Source organism: Mauremys mutica, chromosome 17, assembly GCF_020497125.1.
Source record: "Mauremys mutica isolate MM-2020 ecotype Southern chromosome 17, ASM2049712v1, whole genome shotgun sequence".
Classification (NCBI taxonomy): Eukaryota; Metazoa; Chordata; order Testudines; family Geoemydidae; genus Mauremys; species Mauremys mutica.
This window is the reverse complement of record NC_059088.1, coordinates 26,255,759-26,270,258: the sequence shown is the minus strand read 5'-3', so window position 1 is coordinate 26,270,258 and position 14,500 is coordinate 26,255,759. Positions and strand designations below refer to the sequence as shown.

At 55.4% G+C, this 14,500-nt stretch overlaps 1 protein-coding gene across 5 annotated transcripts in view; it reads right to left on the bottom strand.

The window, feature by feature from the left end:
- The window catches only part of LOC123352222 (death-associated protein kinase 2-like), a 28,959-nt gene extending 14,774 nt beyond the window's left edge, over positions 1-14,185 (bottom strand). The window contains exon 1 of one of the 5 annotated variants that reach the window (XM_044992069.1): positions 14,048-14,185. The gene's annotated coding sequence lies outside the window, so the exon portion shown is untranslated. Of the gene's footprint in view, positions 1-6,045; positions 6,175-6,358; positions 6,509-14,047 lie in introns of those variants that run through there. The other 4 variants (XM_044992067.1, XM_044992065.1, XM_044992070.1 and 1 more) reach the window with 4 other exon arrangements.
- Between the last annotated feature and the right edge of the window lie 315 nt (positions 14,186-14,500).

Below are 14,500 nucleotides of genomic sequence, written 5' to 3'. Positions count from 1 at the left end.
TCCCAGAGCCAGGGAGATAGGACAGAGACACAGGGAACCAGGCACGTTTGGGAGGAAACAGACGACGGCCTGTTTGCCTATGCCCCAGAGATCACAACGCTAGATGCCCTGCCACCCCCGCGCCCCATACCGCACATGCTAATTACAGCCCCCACATCCAGGCCACTCAGGCACCTTTCCCACGTGACCGGCCACCTCCTGGCATTGCGACCTCGAACCAGCTGATGGCCAACCTTCCTCTCCGGATGGCAAAGTGCCTAAGGCAACAGATAGGACTCCTGGGTTCCATTCCCAGCTCTGAAGGGGAGTGGGGTCTCGTGGTTAGAGATGGGGTGGGGGCAGGGCTGCGAGTCAGGACTCCTAGGTTTTATTCCCAACTCGACTAATGACAGTCTGGGGGAAGTCCCTTTCCCTCCTGGTTCAGTTTTCCCATCTCTGTAAGGGTGGGGTAAGAATGTTCCACCCTGTAGAGGGGTTGTGAAGCTAAACTCACTGACGTTAACAGGGCCTGGCCGCTCTGGTGACAGGCCCATAAATCCCGTGTGTCAGCAAAACAGTCAGGCACCCAGCCCTCGCTCCACTGACACTGGTGACAAAACCTCCCGGCGCCTCGTTAAACTTCTCCAAACACCTCGGCAGTGTCTGTGTTACCCAGGCGCCAATGACGGGCCAGGGAACCACAGTCGGCAGACAGCCCCACAGCTGAGTCCGGCAGCTATGGGACCCTTCCCCCCGCCCCAGGGGATGGGGGCAAGCAAACCCCAGGGTTCCCTCCCCTTCACCCAGCAGCGCAGGCTAGTGGCTACAGAGCCAGACAGGGAGTTGCGGCTTGTCTACATTTGAAATGCTGCAGAGCTTCAGCCTAGATGCTGCCCACACCGACAGGAGGGGTTCTCCCGTCGGCGTAGCCAAGCCACCTCCCCAAGAGGTGGGGCGGTGGAAGAATTCTCCCGCTGACCTGGGAATGTCTACGCCAGGGGCTGGTCAGTTTGACTGCACCGCTCGGGGGCATGGATTTTTCACAACATAGTGAAGCCCGCTTAATTTTCTAGCACAGACCAGGCCTTCGTTAGCAGCCCTTGCGGCTTTTATCATCTGCGGTGGTCCAGTGAAGCAGACAATGGGCTGGGACTCAGGAGAGCGGGGTTCTATTGCCACCTCCGACACTGACCTCCTGGGGGACCTCAGGCAAGTCACTTGCCGTCTCCGTGCCTTGTTTCCCCCCCCACCTGGAGAACAGGGTGCTGAGACCGGCTTGGTGCTTTGGAGAGCTATGCAAACAGAGCCGCTATCCAGAGCCAAGTGTTATCTGCCCCCTGCAGCAGTTCAACTGCTTGTTCAGCAACCCCAGGCACTTGGATTGGAGCCTCCTCTTTCTTACACTGGGGTAAATCAGGATTCGCTCCCCTGAAATCAACTGGGGTTAAACCAGCATAAGGAAGGGCAGGTTCTATCCAACCCTCAGCCTAGCTGCAAAACCTGTTTGGCACCCGACGCCGCTCACCCGCCAGGTCTCCTATCCAAACCTGGGCCCAGCTACGCAAAAGTGTTCGGACACAAGAAGCGAAAACCCTCCGGGCAATAGCGGAGGAGCGGCTCTGCTGGAGGTAAGGCCGAGAATCACTTGCCATTTAACTGCCGGTTTTAATAAGCGCCCTTAAATTCACACGCTGACTTGAATGGTCTTCAACATCACTGTGCCTCATAGGGGCCCGGGGAAGGATCAGTGGCCCAAATGTTTGAGCCAGGGGTTCCCGACAGAGAGCCCTCCCCCACACCACCACCACCACCACCACCAAAAAGCACATGGTATCAAAATGCTGTGGTTCTCTTAACCCGGGAACCAGGGCCGCCCAGAGGATTCAGGGGGTCTGGGGCAAAGCGGGGGGAGCTGTGGCTCTTGTACTCACCCAGCGGCAGTCTGGGTCTTCGGCAGCATTTCGGTGGCAGGGGGCCCTTCAGTCGCTCTGCGTCTTCGGCAGCAGTGAAGGGCCCCCCGCCACCAAAATGCCACCAAAGACCCAGACCGCCGCCAGGCCAGGGCTCGCAGGGCCCCTGCGGGGCCAGGGGCAAATTGCCCCACTTGCCCCCCTCCCGTGCGGCCCTGCCTGGAACACAAGTGCTTTGTGGCTAGCAATCACCAATCCAGAAAGTGAAAATGACTAGAGGAAGTGAAACTGACCGGCACTGCCCACACAGAGTGAAATGAAAATGTTAGAGTCTCATTGTTCTTCTGGGTCTGATAAGTTCAGGCCTTATCAGCATCACCAACAGCAGCATCTGCCTCCTAAATCTACTTCAGCGGATGGGTAGGGAAGAATAATGGACAAAAGACCCCAATGATTTATGGGGGAAACGATCACTGCATCTGTCATATATGTGATTCCACCCACTGTTGTCCACCAGAGCTTCCTGGTAATGCTGGGGACAGAACTTGGATCCTCCTGATCCAAAAGCATAGATTCATAGACTCTAGGACTGGAAGGGACCTCGAGAGGTCATCGAGTCCAGTCCCCTGCCCTCATGGCAGGACCAAATACTGCCTAGATCATCCCTGATAGACATTTCTCTAACCTACTCTTAAATATCTCCAGAGATGGAGATTCCACAACCTCCCTAGGCAATTTATTCCAGTGTTTAACTACCCTGACAGTTAGGAACTTTTTCCTAATGTCCAACCGTGCATGGGCCACTGCACTAAAGGAGGATCCCTGCTAGCTGTCTAGTGCTTATGACACTCCGCTGAGCAGTTCAGATGCCATTCAGCAGAGGGCAGAAAGCTCAATAGTTGTTCAGAGGGGTCACCCACCCGACTCCAGGGCACCCTCTAGCACCGATTCAGAGGGGAGAAGGCACGTATACCACGTGGTGACACTCACAGCCGTCTCCCACCCAAGAACTGACCAGCCCACACCTGCTTAGCTGAACAGTCCGGAGATGACCACATCCAGAGACAGGACAGATGCAAGAACAAAAGGTGCTACCCTGTGCTGGCCGATCAGCGTCTCCGCTGGGTAGTGCCAGTCCCCTCGGCTCTCAGACACAGCTGCGCCAGCGCTCCCAGACGGTGACACGTTTGGCTGCTCCACAGCCCCTGCTTAATTGGCATCAGCCTGCGTCCTCTCTAGGGAAAGGCAGGGTCAGGTTTCTCCCACGGAGACTTGCCCAAATGCTGTCTAGGAGCCTGGTCAAAGAACAATCCTCATAGTACCCAGCTCTTGCGCAGCGCTCCTCATCAGCAGATCTCTCAGCACTTTACAAAGGACGTGGATTATCCCCAGTTTATAGATGGGGAAACTGAGGCACAGAGAGGGCACGCGACTGGTCACCCAGCAGACCAGTGGCAGAGCTGGGGTAAAGCCCAGGCATCCCGAGTCCAGCCCAGTGCCTGACCCAGGGGAAGCCAGTTTCAGTTTTGTCCTCGTCTCCACTTCCTAAGCAACATTCAAAAGTGCCCAAGTTATTTTAGACTGGTAATTGCTCTAGGGGCTGCAGGAAAGTTCACCAGTGAGATGGGGTGACCACACAGTGATGGATGGCTCCAGGCACCACGTAGCTGGGTAACTATGCCTGCATCTGCGTGTTACAAACCCAGCCGTGCCAGAGGACTTGGAACAAAGACTGACCTTGCAGCATAAAACAGAAGTCTCAGCCTGGCACGGGGGTGGGTGGGGGAGGAGTCCAAGGTCTTAATGCAATTTATAAGACATGGCAAGAGCCAATCTACACTGCAAAACAAAATTAGTTCCCCCAGCACTGTTGCACCTGGGGTCCAGATGGACCCTCTCTGAGGTCACCGTGAAAAGTGACAGAAGCCAAGAAGCCAGCCCTCTGGATCACTGCAAGCAGAATTATAAAGGGACAGCCCAGCAGAGGTTTGTTTCATTTTGAAAAGAACCACCAGATATCAACAATACAGATGCTTCAGGGCACGAGCCACCAGGGGCGGTCAGGAAGAAATCTCTCTTCTTACAACACAGCACCGCACAATCGCGCGCCATCTGCAGAGAGTTACACCTGCCCCTGGCGCACCCACTCACTTCTAGAGAGGGGATACGAGGCTAGGCAGAACGTCCGAGCGGCCTGAGTGCGCAGACCCCAAAGCCCCGACCCCACACGCAGACACTGGGCCCAGGGACAAGGATAGCTTTGACAGGGAGAATTGTTCATTGGAAACATTTCCCCACCTCAGTGAAATCCAGTTTGGGGGGGTTTTGGGGTCTCCAAACAGGACTCCAGGAAACATGCATCTTTGATGACATGGAGGAGGGGGGTTAGTTGAAAAACCAACACAATTACCAGCCAAACCCACAAAAATGTTGGGTTATGGGCTGAAATTTTATAGTTTTTTTTTCCCCCACAACATTTGCTCCATTTTCTGACAAAACAAAAAACAGACCAGCCAACCCACCAATGTAGATGACAAAACCTTTTCTGTTTTCATCTCATTTTTTCTTGGGAACACAAAACCTGATCCCCCAGTCAGCTCTAAGCCTCCTCTCACCCTAGCTCTGCCCCCCGCCCCCAATATCTGAGCTCCTCACAATCTGTATCTATCCCCCCAGCACTGCTGCGAGGCAGGGCCATGTCACTAGCCCCATGGTACAGATGGGGAAACTGAGAAGCTAAGTGACATGTCCAAGGTCGAACACAGAGCCTGTGGCAGAGGTGGGACTTGACCCTCTAATGTCAAAGCCCCAGGCCCCCCCCACACTAACCACTAGGCCATCCTTCCTCTGCTTTGCTCTGCCTCCCAGCCCTGCTCTGTGCTTGCACCGGGGAGGTGCCTCGACCAACAATCTGGGCACAACAGATGCCCTGGGATCAATTATGTCACAGCTCCAAGGGGTGGGACCCTGCTCCCTGGAGCCCTGCTCAGAGCTGAGCTTCCTGCCTTATGGGACCATGTGCAACTGCCCTGTCCCCGAGCCCTGCGGGTGGGAACAGCACAGGATGGTGCTTGAGCGGGAAGATGCCAAGCAGGGATATATCTGCATGGGGGACCTGTAGGAGAGCGGTGCTGTGGTTGGGGGGCGGCAGGGTCTTGGATCAATGGATTTGAGCTAATTGGGGAATCCTCTGTCGTCATCCCCCCATTCCCCTCACCTCTGTAACACACCCACACTCACACCGTATCACTAGATCACACACAGCCCAGCACTGATCTGTAAACACTTTCCCCAAGCAACCCCCCCCCACCCGCCTCTGTGTGTTCCCCTGTGCAACACACGCTCCTCCTTCCCCTGCACCTCCAGGCCGCAGCAAAGATTAGAGACAACTTTCCCCAGCGACACACAACGCTCCCCACGCACAACAGCACAAAGTGTTACACACACACCCCCCTGCAAGTTCTGTATACACACAACACACACCCCTTCCCCAGCCTACACACAATGCTTCCAGTACACACCACACATCCCTCCCTACGATGTGCCCACCCCTGCAAGTTCTGCATACACACAACACACACCGCCATAGATTATATACAACCCGCTTCCCAGCAGGCACCCACGCCACCGCAAATTCTATAGACACAACACACACCCTGCCTCAGCATACCCACAAGCAGCAAAGATTACACACACACACCCCTTCCCCAGCCTATACACAATGCTCCCAGTACACAATACACACCTCTCCCTACAGTGTGTGCACCACTGCAAATTCTATAGACACAACACACCCCTTTCCCAGCAGACACACAACACCGTAAAGAATATACAACCCGCTTCCCGGCATGCACCCACCACTGCAAATTCTAGATACAAAACACACACCCTTGAGCAGCACACACACAATGCTGCAAAGTTCATGTACCCCAGCATAGTTTATATACAACCCGCTTCCCAGCCTGCACCCACCCCAGGCCAATTCTATCGACACAACACCACGCACCTCTTCCGCATCATACACACAACGCTGCAAAGATCTCACACGCACCCCTTCCGCATCACACTCCAACACACAACACTACAAACCCTTCTATGGGCACACCCCTTCCTGGCACACGCACCCCTGCAGCGCTACACCACACACACAACTTACACCGCTGCTGGAACTAGGGGGGAGCTGCCACCCCCCTGGCCGGAGGCGGTTTCCATCCTAGGCAGGGTTTGCAGTTCGTGTCCATGGCTCACAGCACCTCCCCACACACACACACATCGTGCAGGGCGCGGGGACACACACACACACACACACACACACACACACAGAGTTATGCAACACGGGCTACGTTGCAACCGACCCACACACCCACCCACCCCCCGCCCCTTTGCGCGCCTGGGGCTGGATCGGACGGACACACAGACATTTGCAGGACCCCCACCCGGTCCCAGCCAGGCCCTGGGCCCCCACCCACCTGTCCGGGGCAGGATCCCGCCGGGGCCCCCTTAAAGCCATGCCCTGGCCCGGCAGGGAGCCTGGACAAAGTGCTCCCCACGCAGCGAGGCGCAAAACTCCTGCGGGGGGGAGGGGGGGGTTGGCTGCCTGCCCCCTCCCGCCCCTGCTCCCGGCGCACCTGCAGCCCAAGGCTGCCGCTCACCTAACGCCTGTGGGCGGGGGGGGAGGGGGGGGGGAAGTCCCAAAGAGGGAGGTGGAGCCGCAGCGAGGGATCCTCTGAAAATTGTCACTCCCGGGCTGGAGCGTGAAAATCCTGCCCGGGGAGGGGGGGTCCTGGCCGGCCCTCCCTGCACAAGGACAGCCGCCCCCCCCCCGGGCCTGACCCCGAGGGACCCCCCCCCACACACACACTTCTAGGGGCGCTCACACCCCGGCCGGCCACTGGGAGTGTAAGTTTTTAATACAGGATCAATGAGGCAGCTGATCTGCCCAGAACCGGCTGGGCTGGAGGGAAGGGCTGGTGCTGGGCAGGTTTCAGTAAAACAGAAACCAGAGACACCCCCCTCCCCCCCGCCACGGCAGCCCTGCTGTGCTCGGGGCTGTACGGACAGGTGGGGTGACGCACTCCCGGCCCCAAGAGCTTCCAGGCGAGACAGAGAGAACACGTGGGAGGGTGAACTCAGGGGACGGGGCAGGCCCAGGGTCAGGTCACTCCAGCTCTCCTGAGGGTCACGGGGAGGGGGACCTGAGCCACTAGTCCCCACTGCCTCTCCCCTAGAGCGACCTAGGGCCAGAAGTGGGAATGACTCTCGGATCCTCCCCACCCCCAGTCCCACCGCGCACCCAAGGAGGGCTCAGCCTGGAAGCTACTTGTCTGTTCTGTGTTTGTACTGCACCTAGCGCCAGTTGGGGGGAGGGGAGAGTGAACTTAGGGTTAAATCTGGGGCGGGGGCTGGACTGGGGCAGGAAGAGCCCTTAAGATTCTTCCCCCCTCCCCAAGCTACAAAGCAGACCCCTCTCCTAGGACCACTGCAGAGCCGGTGACAGCCTCCGATCCTCTGCCCTCTCCAGGAACTGGTCCCAACAGGGCAGGGAGCCCCGATGCTGGATCATGGCCCAGCTATTCAACCATGGGGCAAGCAGGAGACCCCAAAACTCCTCCCTGGACCCCAATCTGCTCCCCCTACACAACACGACCCCACCACCCCAACTCCCCTTCTCAACAACGTCCCTCACACGCCTGGGATCGGCCCTTCGCAAGGCACCGAGACAAACACAGGTGCTTTGGGATCCATGGGGCAGCCGTCTGGCCGCCTGGCTGCCAGCCCCCTATGGAGAGAGGCCCCCACCTTGCAGGGGGGGTGGACTAGAGGCAGGAGCGTTGCATCGATCAGGATCCTGTCCAAAGCTGCTGGGGAGTGGGGAGCCCCCCGGGACAGGAGAAAGGCCGGGGCTGATAACTCGGGGCAGGGTCAGAGGAGCTCCTGCAGGGAGAGCTGAGTTCGAGGGGCAGGGTGCTTAGGCTGAGGTCCATGTTACGCATGGGGCGTCTGGCCCTCTCTCAGAGGCAGGGGCGAGACGCAGGCCGGGCCCGCGGAGCCTTGGCTTTCTCTACACACCTCCCAGCACAGCTCCCCCCGCCCGGGCCTCCGTGCTCACTTCCCCTTCCGAGGGCTGGAGGCCACCGGCAGGACTTCTGTATTCTCTAGTACCCGGTTCCTGCTCCCCCTCCCCTGCCTGGCTCTCTCGGCGGGGGGGTGGGGGGCTGCAAGGCCGGCTTGAGGTTAGATTAGTGCAATTTGGAGTAACCCTAATGCAGCCAGCTCTGGTGTCTCCACTGCCTGTAATACCCCCTCCGGCATTCACACCCCCTACTGACCCAGCCAGGAATTGCAGCAGGTTATTAGTGTGGTCTGCCCTGTCCCGCACCGAGCAACACAGCTTCAGTCTAGGGCGCTTATCTGAGGCTCAGGCAAACAACACGGCAAGAAAGAACCAATAGCAAGTTACTACGAGAGGCTCCGAGAGACCAGAGCGGCTGGCTCCATCTCACCACCCCCACAACCATTTCTGATGCTTGGTCAGAGCCCGGTGAACCGACAAGTCTTCAGTTCAGTGGCCAGTTCGGAAAAGCCTGGTTTTCAACCACCCAAACCGAGTATTTTTTGTTTAGTTTAGAGGAGGGAGGGTTTTATTTTTTTAAAAAATAGGTTTAATGTTTTTTTAGATCAAGGTGAAGGTAAATTTCTGACTCAACGTGAACCCGTTTCGACGTTTCTCATTTCCCACCCCACCCCCCACCCCAGCCGAAACTATTTAGCACATTCAGCCCAACTTTCCCCCGGCTCCGTTCTCGGTTCCTCCCGAGCTCCGAAAGAAAAGAGGAAAGATCCCACATACAAAAGGAAAATAGAGAATGAGCTTTCTTAAAGCGTATCCTTCCCCTGCCATTCTGCTGGGTCTGGCTCTTGTCTGCATGAGGCAGCACGAGCTAGAGCACGGATCCTCAAACTGGGGGCTGGGACCCTTCAGGGGGTCATGAGGTTATAACGTGGGGGGTCGCGGGCTGTCAGCCTCCACCCCAAATCCTGCTTTGCCTCCAGCCTTTATAATGGTGTTAAATATGCAAAAAAGTGTTTTTCGTGTATGGCGGGGGAGTCGCACTCAGAGGCTTGCTGTGGGAAAGGGGTCACCAGTATGAAAGTTTGAGAACCACTGAGCTAGTGGGTAGAGCAGAGGATTCCTGGGTTCTGTCCCCGACCCTATCCCTGACTTGCTGTATGACCCTGGGCCAGAAGGATTGTTTTGATTCCGGAAGCACCTACAGGGCTCTGTCCCCTAGGCCACCCCTGCCCTGCTGAGCACACACAAGGCCCTGGGTAAACAGCAAGTTCAAGGTAGTTCAGCTGCCTGTTCAAGGGCGGGGTCTTCCCCCAACAGGAAAAAACAACGCCTGGCTGATTGCCAGCCGAATTCCCCAGGCATGGAGCTGAGCAAAAGCCCCGAGATCCTGGGTAGCAGACGACCCATGTCGGGAGGCGCCGAACCGCTAAATGCTAAGAATGCAGCCCTGGCCTTTCCTCCAGGCAGGGCTTGTGGTGCAGGTGGGATTGATGGCCTGTTTTATCTCAAGTGAAAAGGACACAGTGGCCTGGATCCACAACCGGTGCAAATCAGCATCACTCTACTGACATCAAAAGGCCCAATTCTCATCCGTGCGTTGCTCTGTCAGCTGGCGGCATGAATTCCAGTGACACTCACTTCGAGACCGCGTTGCTCTGCCAGAGAGGGGCAAAGGGGTCCCAGCGCAAACCAGAATCAGGGCTTGAGGAGCTGCGTTGTTTGCACTAGCTGAGGATCCGGCCCCATGACTCCAGAAGAGGAAGAAGAGATGAAAAGGGGAATCTGTGGGTGCAGGGAGGGGAAACATGCCAGAAACACGAGGGGGGGTGGGGAACAGGTCTCTGACAAAGGACTAGGTGCTACAGGCTTCAGCAGCAGGAGCTGAAACGCTGCATTGCCCTGGGACTCTCGCAGGGCTTCCCAAACACTAACCAAGTCCTTTTGGGGTCCATCAGTTTTAGCCTCATTTTTCCAGATGGGGGAAACTGAGGCACAGAGCAGGGAAGGGACTTGCTGAAGGTTGCCCAGCGGGTCAGTGGCAGAGCTGGGACCAGACCACAGGTCGTCTGACTCCCAGCCTGGCCCCTGCAGCCCCTGGGCCATGTTCCTCCATTCTCTGATCAGCTGCATCCCCCAGCCCCTGCCCAGAGCGGAACGAAAGACTAAAGACAAGATGCTCATTCTGCCGCAGGGATTTCACTATCAGCCCCGTTGCAGCAGGGGGCTTAGCAGGAGCATCCAGATATGACAGAATGAGGAGAGCTTTGGTCCTGGGACCTGGTTCTCCCAAAGCAGGGGGTGCAGGAATGTGAGGGCGCAGGCTGGCCAGGAGAAGCCTGGAATAGCAGCTGGGAGTCAGGACTGAGGGGCATTGACAGAGCGGTGGAGGGGAGCCCAGGGTGGGATAGCAGGGGGCTGTGGATCGGCACTGAGGAGCATTAGAGGAGCTGCTGGGAACATCCAGATTTTCCAGAACTGTCCCTTTAACTTTAAGCCTGAATACAATGGACAGTCCCTTGATTAAGGGGGTGGGGAGGTGGCCCTAGGCTATATTTACTGACATGAAAATATGTTGCAGTTGCTAAATTCCAGACATTGTTTGTGCTTTAGTGGGATGAAACTTTGATGGGAAGATCTTGGCAACAGTGCGCCAGGCTGCCGAGCCCTCTGCCAGGGGATACAGATAATACACTCCAGTTATCTGACTCCGGGCTAGGGGCTGGGATCCCAGCTGGCTGGTAGAGGCCATGCAGCACTGCCCAGTTCCTGACTGGCCCCCGACTGGTGTCGGTGTCCTGCCCAGAAGGGAGACAACATGGCTAGGGCAACAGATCAGAACCCAGGCATCCTGCTTCCTAAACTCAACTGTGGGAGGAGGGGAGTGTGCTCCAGTGGTTAGAGCAGGGGACTGGCAGACTTCTGGCTTCTAGTCGCAGCTCAGGGAAGGGAGCACAGCTGGACTGGGAGTCAGGACATCTGGGTTCTATTCCTGGCTCCGTTTGACCCTGGCCAAGTCACTTGCCCTCTCTGGCCTCAGTTTCCCCTATATAAAAGGGGGTTAATAACACTCCCGGGGGGTTCAGAGCGTGAATGGGGGCTCAGAGACCACAGCCAAAGGAAACCTGCATCACTTGAATGTGAACGTTCAGCAGGCTTGTTTCTGAGGCAGGAGAGGGATCTTTGAACTAAAACCGAAGGGGTTCCGCCCTCCTCTCCCTCCCTGAAACCAGATCACCAAATATGGCACAGCCCTGCTGCCTTTACTAATAAATATCTACCCTCATTCGTCCCAGCCTCCGCTCTGTCCCTGCACCTCCAGCCTGCTCTCGAGCGGAGCATGAATTAAATGACAGAGCTAGGGGAGTGTTACTGTCCCCAGTCTAACGTTAGGGAAACTGAGGAACGAGACGATCAGGGACGCAACCCCCATGCTCTGGGCGGCCCTAAGCCTCTGACTGCCAGAAGCTGGGACTGGACAACAGGAGATGGATCACTCGCTAATTGTCCTGTTCCGTTCATTCCCTCTGAAGGATCTGGCACTGGTGGAAGACAGGACACTGGGCTAGATGGACCTTTGTTCTGACCAAGCATGGCCATTCTTATGATCCAGAGGCAAGCTCCAGATAACTGCCGTGGGTTCGTGATGCTTGCAGAAGGATGGGGGAAGGAGGGAGGGAGATGGCCGTTTTTTCACTGCCTGGGCTGAGAGTGTCTTGCCGATGGCGTGCGGTGCTGCTGTAATAATCCACAGGAATTCCATTAGGGAACCAGCCAGAAGGGAGGGGAGGCATGCGGAGTGGCTAAGAGCCTGAGCCGTACCCTCGGTTAAGCTTGAAATAGTTCAGCTGTTCCCGAGGAGCAAAAAATACAAACAGACCTTCCAGCCCGTCCAGAGCAAAGTACATTGAACATCATCCTGACCACCTACTGCTCATTGGGCACGTTTTGTCAGCAGAGACAAAAGGGATTTCCAAAGGAAGTCACGATCTTTATCCCCATTTTCCAGATGGGGAAACTGAGCCCCTGAGAGGCGAAGTGACTTGCCCATGGTTATCCAGAGGGCCAGTGGCAGGGCCAAGAACAGAATCCCAGTCCAGTGCACAGTCCACCAAATAGGAAGCACCCAGATTTGCTGCAATTTCAGAGCCGGGTCAGCTACCCGGAAGCCCACTACACAGCTTCCTAGCTCTCACTGGAGCAGCAGGAGACTTCGAAAACATGCAGGGCCAGGTCTTCAGCTGGGCAGCCAACGTTCCTCAGCTCTGCCCTTGCTGGGATCCCCTCAAACGGCGAACGGGGAATTAGTTCTCCGCGACCCAAGAAGATCACCAGCCAGAGCCAGTCAGTTACGTGCCATGTACGTTGACACTTGGCCTGCTGGAAGGCAAGCTGAGACTGACCCATTTCACAGAAGCCACTAGACACATATTAGAGGTTTCTGTTGCTCTTTTGGCCCAAGCATTTAGACAATATTCAGGGCCTCGCTGGGTCATTCAGAAACTGATGATATGAGGCAGGTATATTCTTTGCTGCAATCCTGTTTATTTACAAAGAGTGAGCACAAGGTCTCGTGCCCCTGAACACAGTAGGAACAAACAGTCCCCATTTTCCTTGTTCAGTGATCCTCGCGCCTGCCTCTCCAGTGTGTCCTGTGCCCAAAGAGCTCTGCCTCTGCTCTTTCTCAGTGCCACTCGTGACATTGCTTCTCTTGCTGTCTGCTGTTCACACACCCAGCTTGCCCAACACTCACCTTGCCCCAGCCTTTGCAGTCAAGGAACCCCTCAGCCCACACAATTTAGCATCTCGATCAACCCTTGCCATACATTGCCTTGGGCGGTGGCTTCTATTGTTTCCAGCTCTCACTGTGTAAAAGGGGGCTTACTTACTCCTTCCCTTTACCCTGGAAGAAGGCTGCTTGGCTTTAACCAGGTCTGTGATTGTCTTAGATCAAAGGCCTGCTTGATGGCCATTAACATATCCTGGCATAACAGTAACAACAGCAACCTACAAGAGAAAAGGCTCCATAACCTACACAGACATCGGTTTCCAGAAGGCTTCAAATGGGATTTAAAACCATTCAACACCCGGGGCTGGGGTTTTTTCAGCTGTGTAAAACCCACATCACCGTCAAGCCAGGGAATTGCAAATTAACTCAACAGCACTAGCAACCAAAGCTGTCTGCTCCAAACAGACCCAACCAAGCAAGGCAGAAGCTCAGGAGGTTTCTGCCGCATCTGCCACGGATCCCAGCGACAGGTACCGATCTGCTCCCCGTGATAAGAATCCCCTCCTGGTAGCTGATCCAAAAATACATCAGCACTCCCTGCCGCTGCCCACAGGGGCTGTTTACTGAAATCAGCCTCCTCTCCACTAAGCAGCGGCACAAAATAAATATTATTCGCATCAATCAATAAAGAGGAAAAGAAGCCAGCCAGGTTCCAAATATAGAATCTCACTGTCAGAATATCTTGGTGCCCAAATGAGGAGGGACGGCAGACAACAACCATCGGCGCTGTGGAGAAAGAGATGACTCAACCCTTTGATCCAGACATTCCTCTGTCTCCCTGTCCAACTAGCAAAAAGCAGGAAAAGCAGCCCATGGATGGGCACAAAGAGCTTTGCAAAATTCTGATCCATTCAGGCAAGTGAAAACATCCTTTGCTTTTTCTCTGGAGTGGGCAAATCATTTCTGTGCATGGACTAGTAAATGCTCCTGGCTCAGCAGGGGTGGGGGGGAATATGGACCTCTTGCGGTCCTTCCAGCCCTATATTTCTCTGATTCGATTTCTATGACTATTTTGCAGCCACTGTTCTGAAACTTGCCGGATTAAAAGGATCACAACAAGATGGTAGATCACCTCCCGCACCCCATCCCTGACTGTTCAGAACATCCCCTGAGATCTTCCCCCCTGCAGCAAAACCAGGCAAGGTCAGATCCCCGCTCGGGTAAGTCAGCATCACTCCGCTGACTTTGCTGCAGCTCGGCTGAATTACACCGGCTGGGGGTCTGCTGATTACAAAGCCAACCACCTGTTTGCTTTAGGTGGATGAGAACAAAGTCTGTGTCACGTCCATCCTTACTCACCAAGTTCTCGGCTCACGCTCCTCTTGTTTTTCTTTGGAACTAGCCTCCTGGTGGCTTGTGACCTCGTCCTTTCCAGAAATCCCACCGCACCCAGAACCAATACAGGAGAGTCACTCCAGAATTTTCCTGGACAAGAAGATGTCTTATCTCCCCAGTGTGTAGGCAGCTCAGATGAACCAGCTCTGGTTAGTTTTCTGTTGAGAGGCGATAGATATGAAAGAGCTCGGATCTATGACACCTCTCCTGGTGGGGAATTCTGGCCAGTTTCCTCCGATATTGACCAATCCCATCTGTTTCGTTCCTCCTCCTCCTCTTTATTTAACTACCACCCCCAGACTCAGCAAAGCAGGCTCCAAATAAAGTGACTCAGAGTTCCTAGATTTTCATGGGATTTAAAATAATAATAATAATAATAATAAGCAGCAGCAGCAAACTCTGAAATGAGCAAGATCC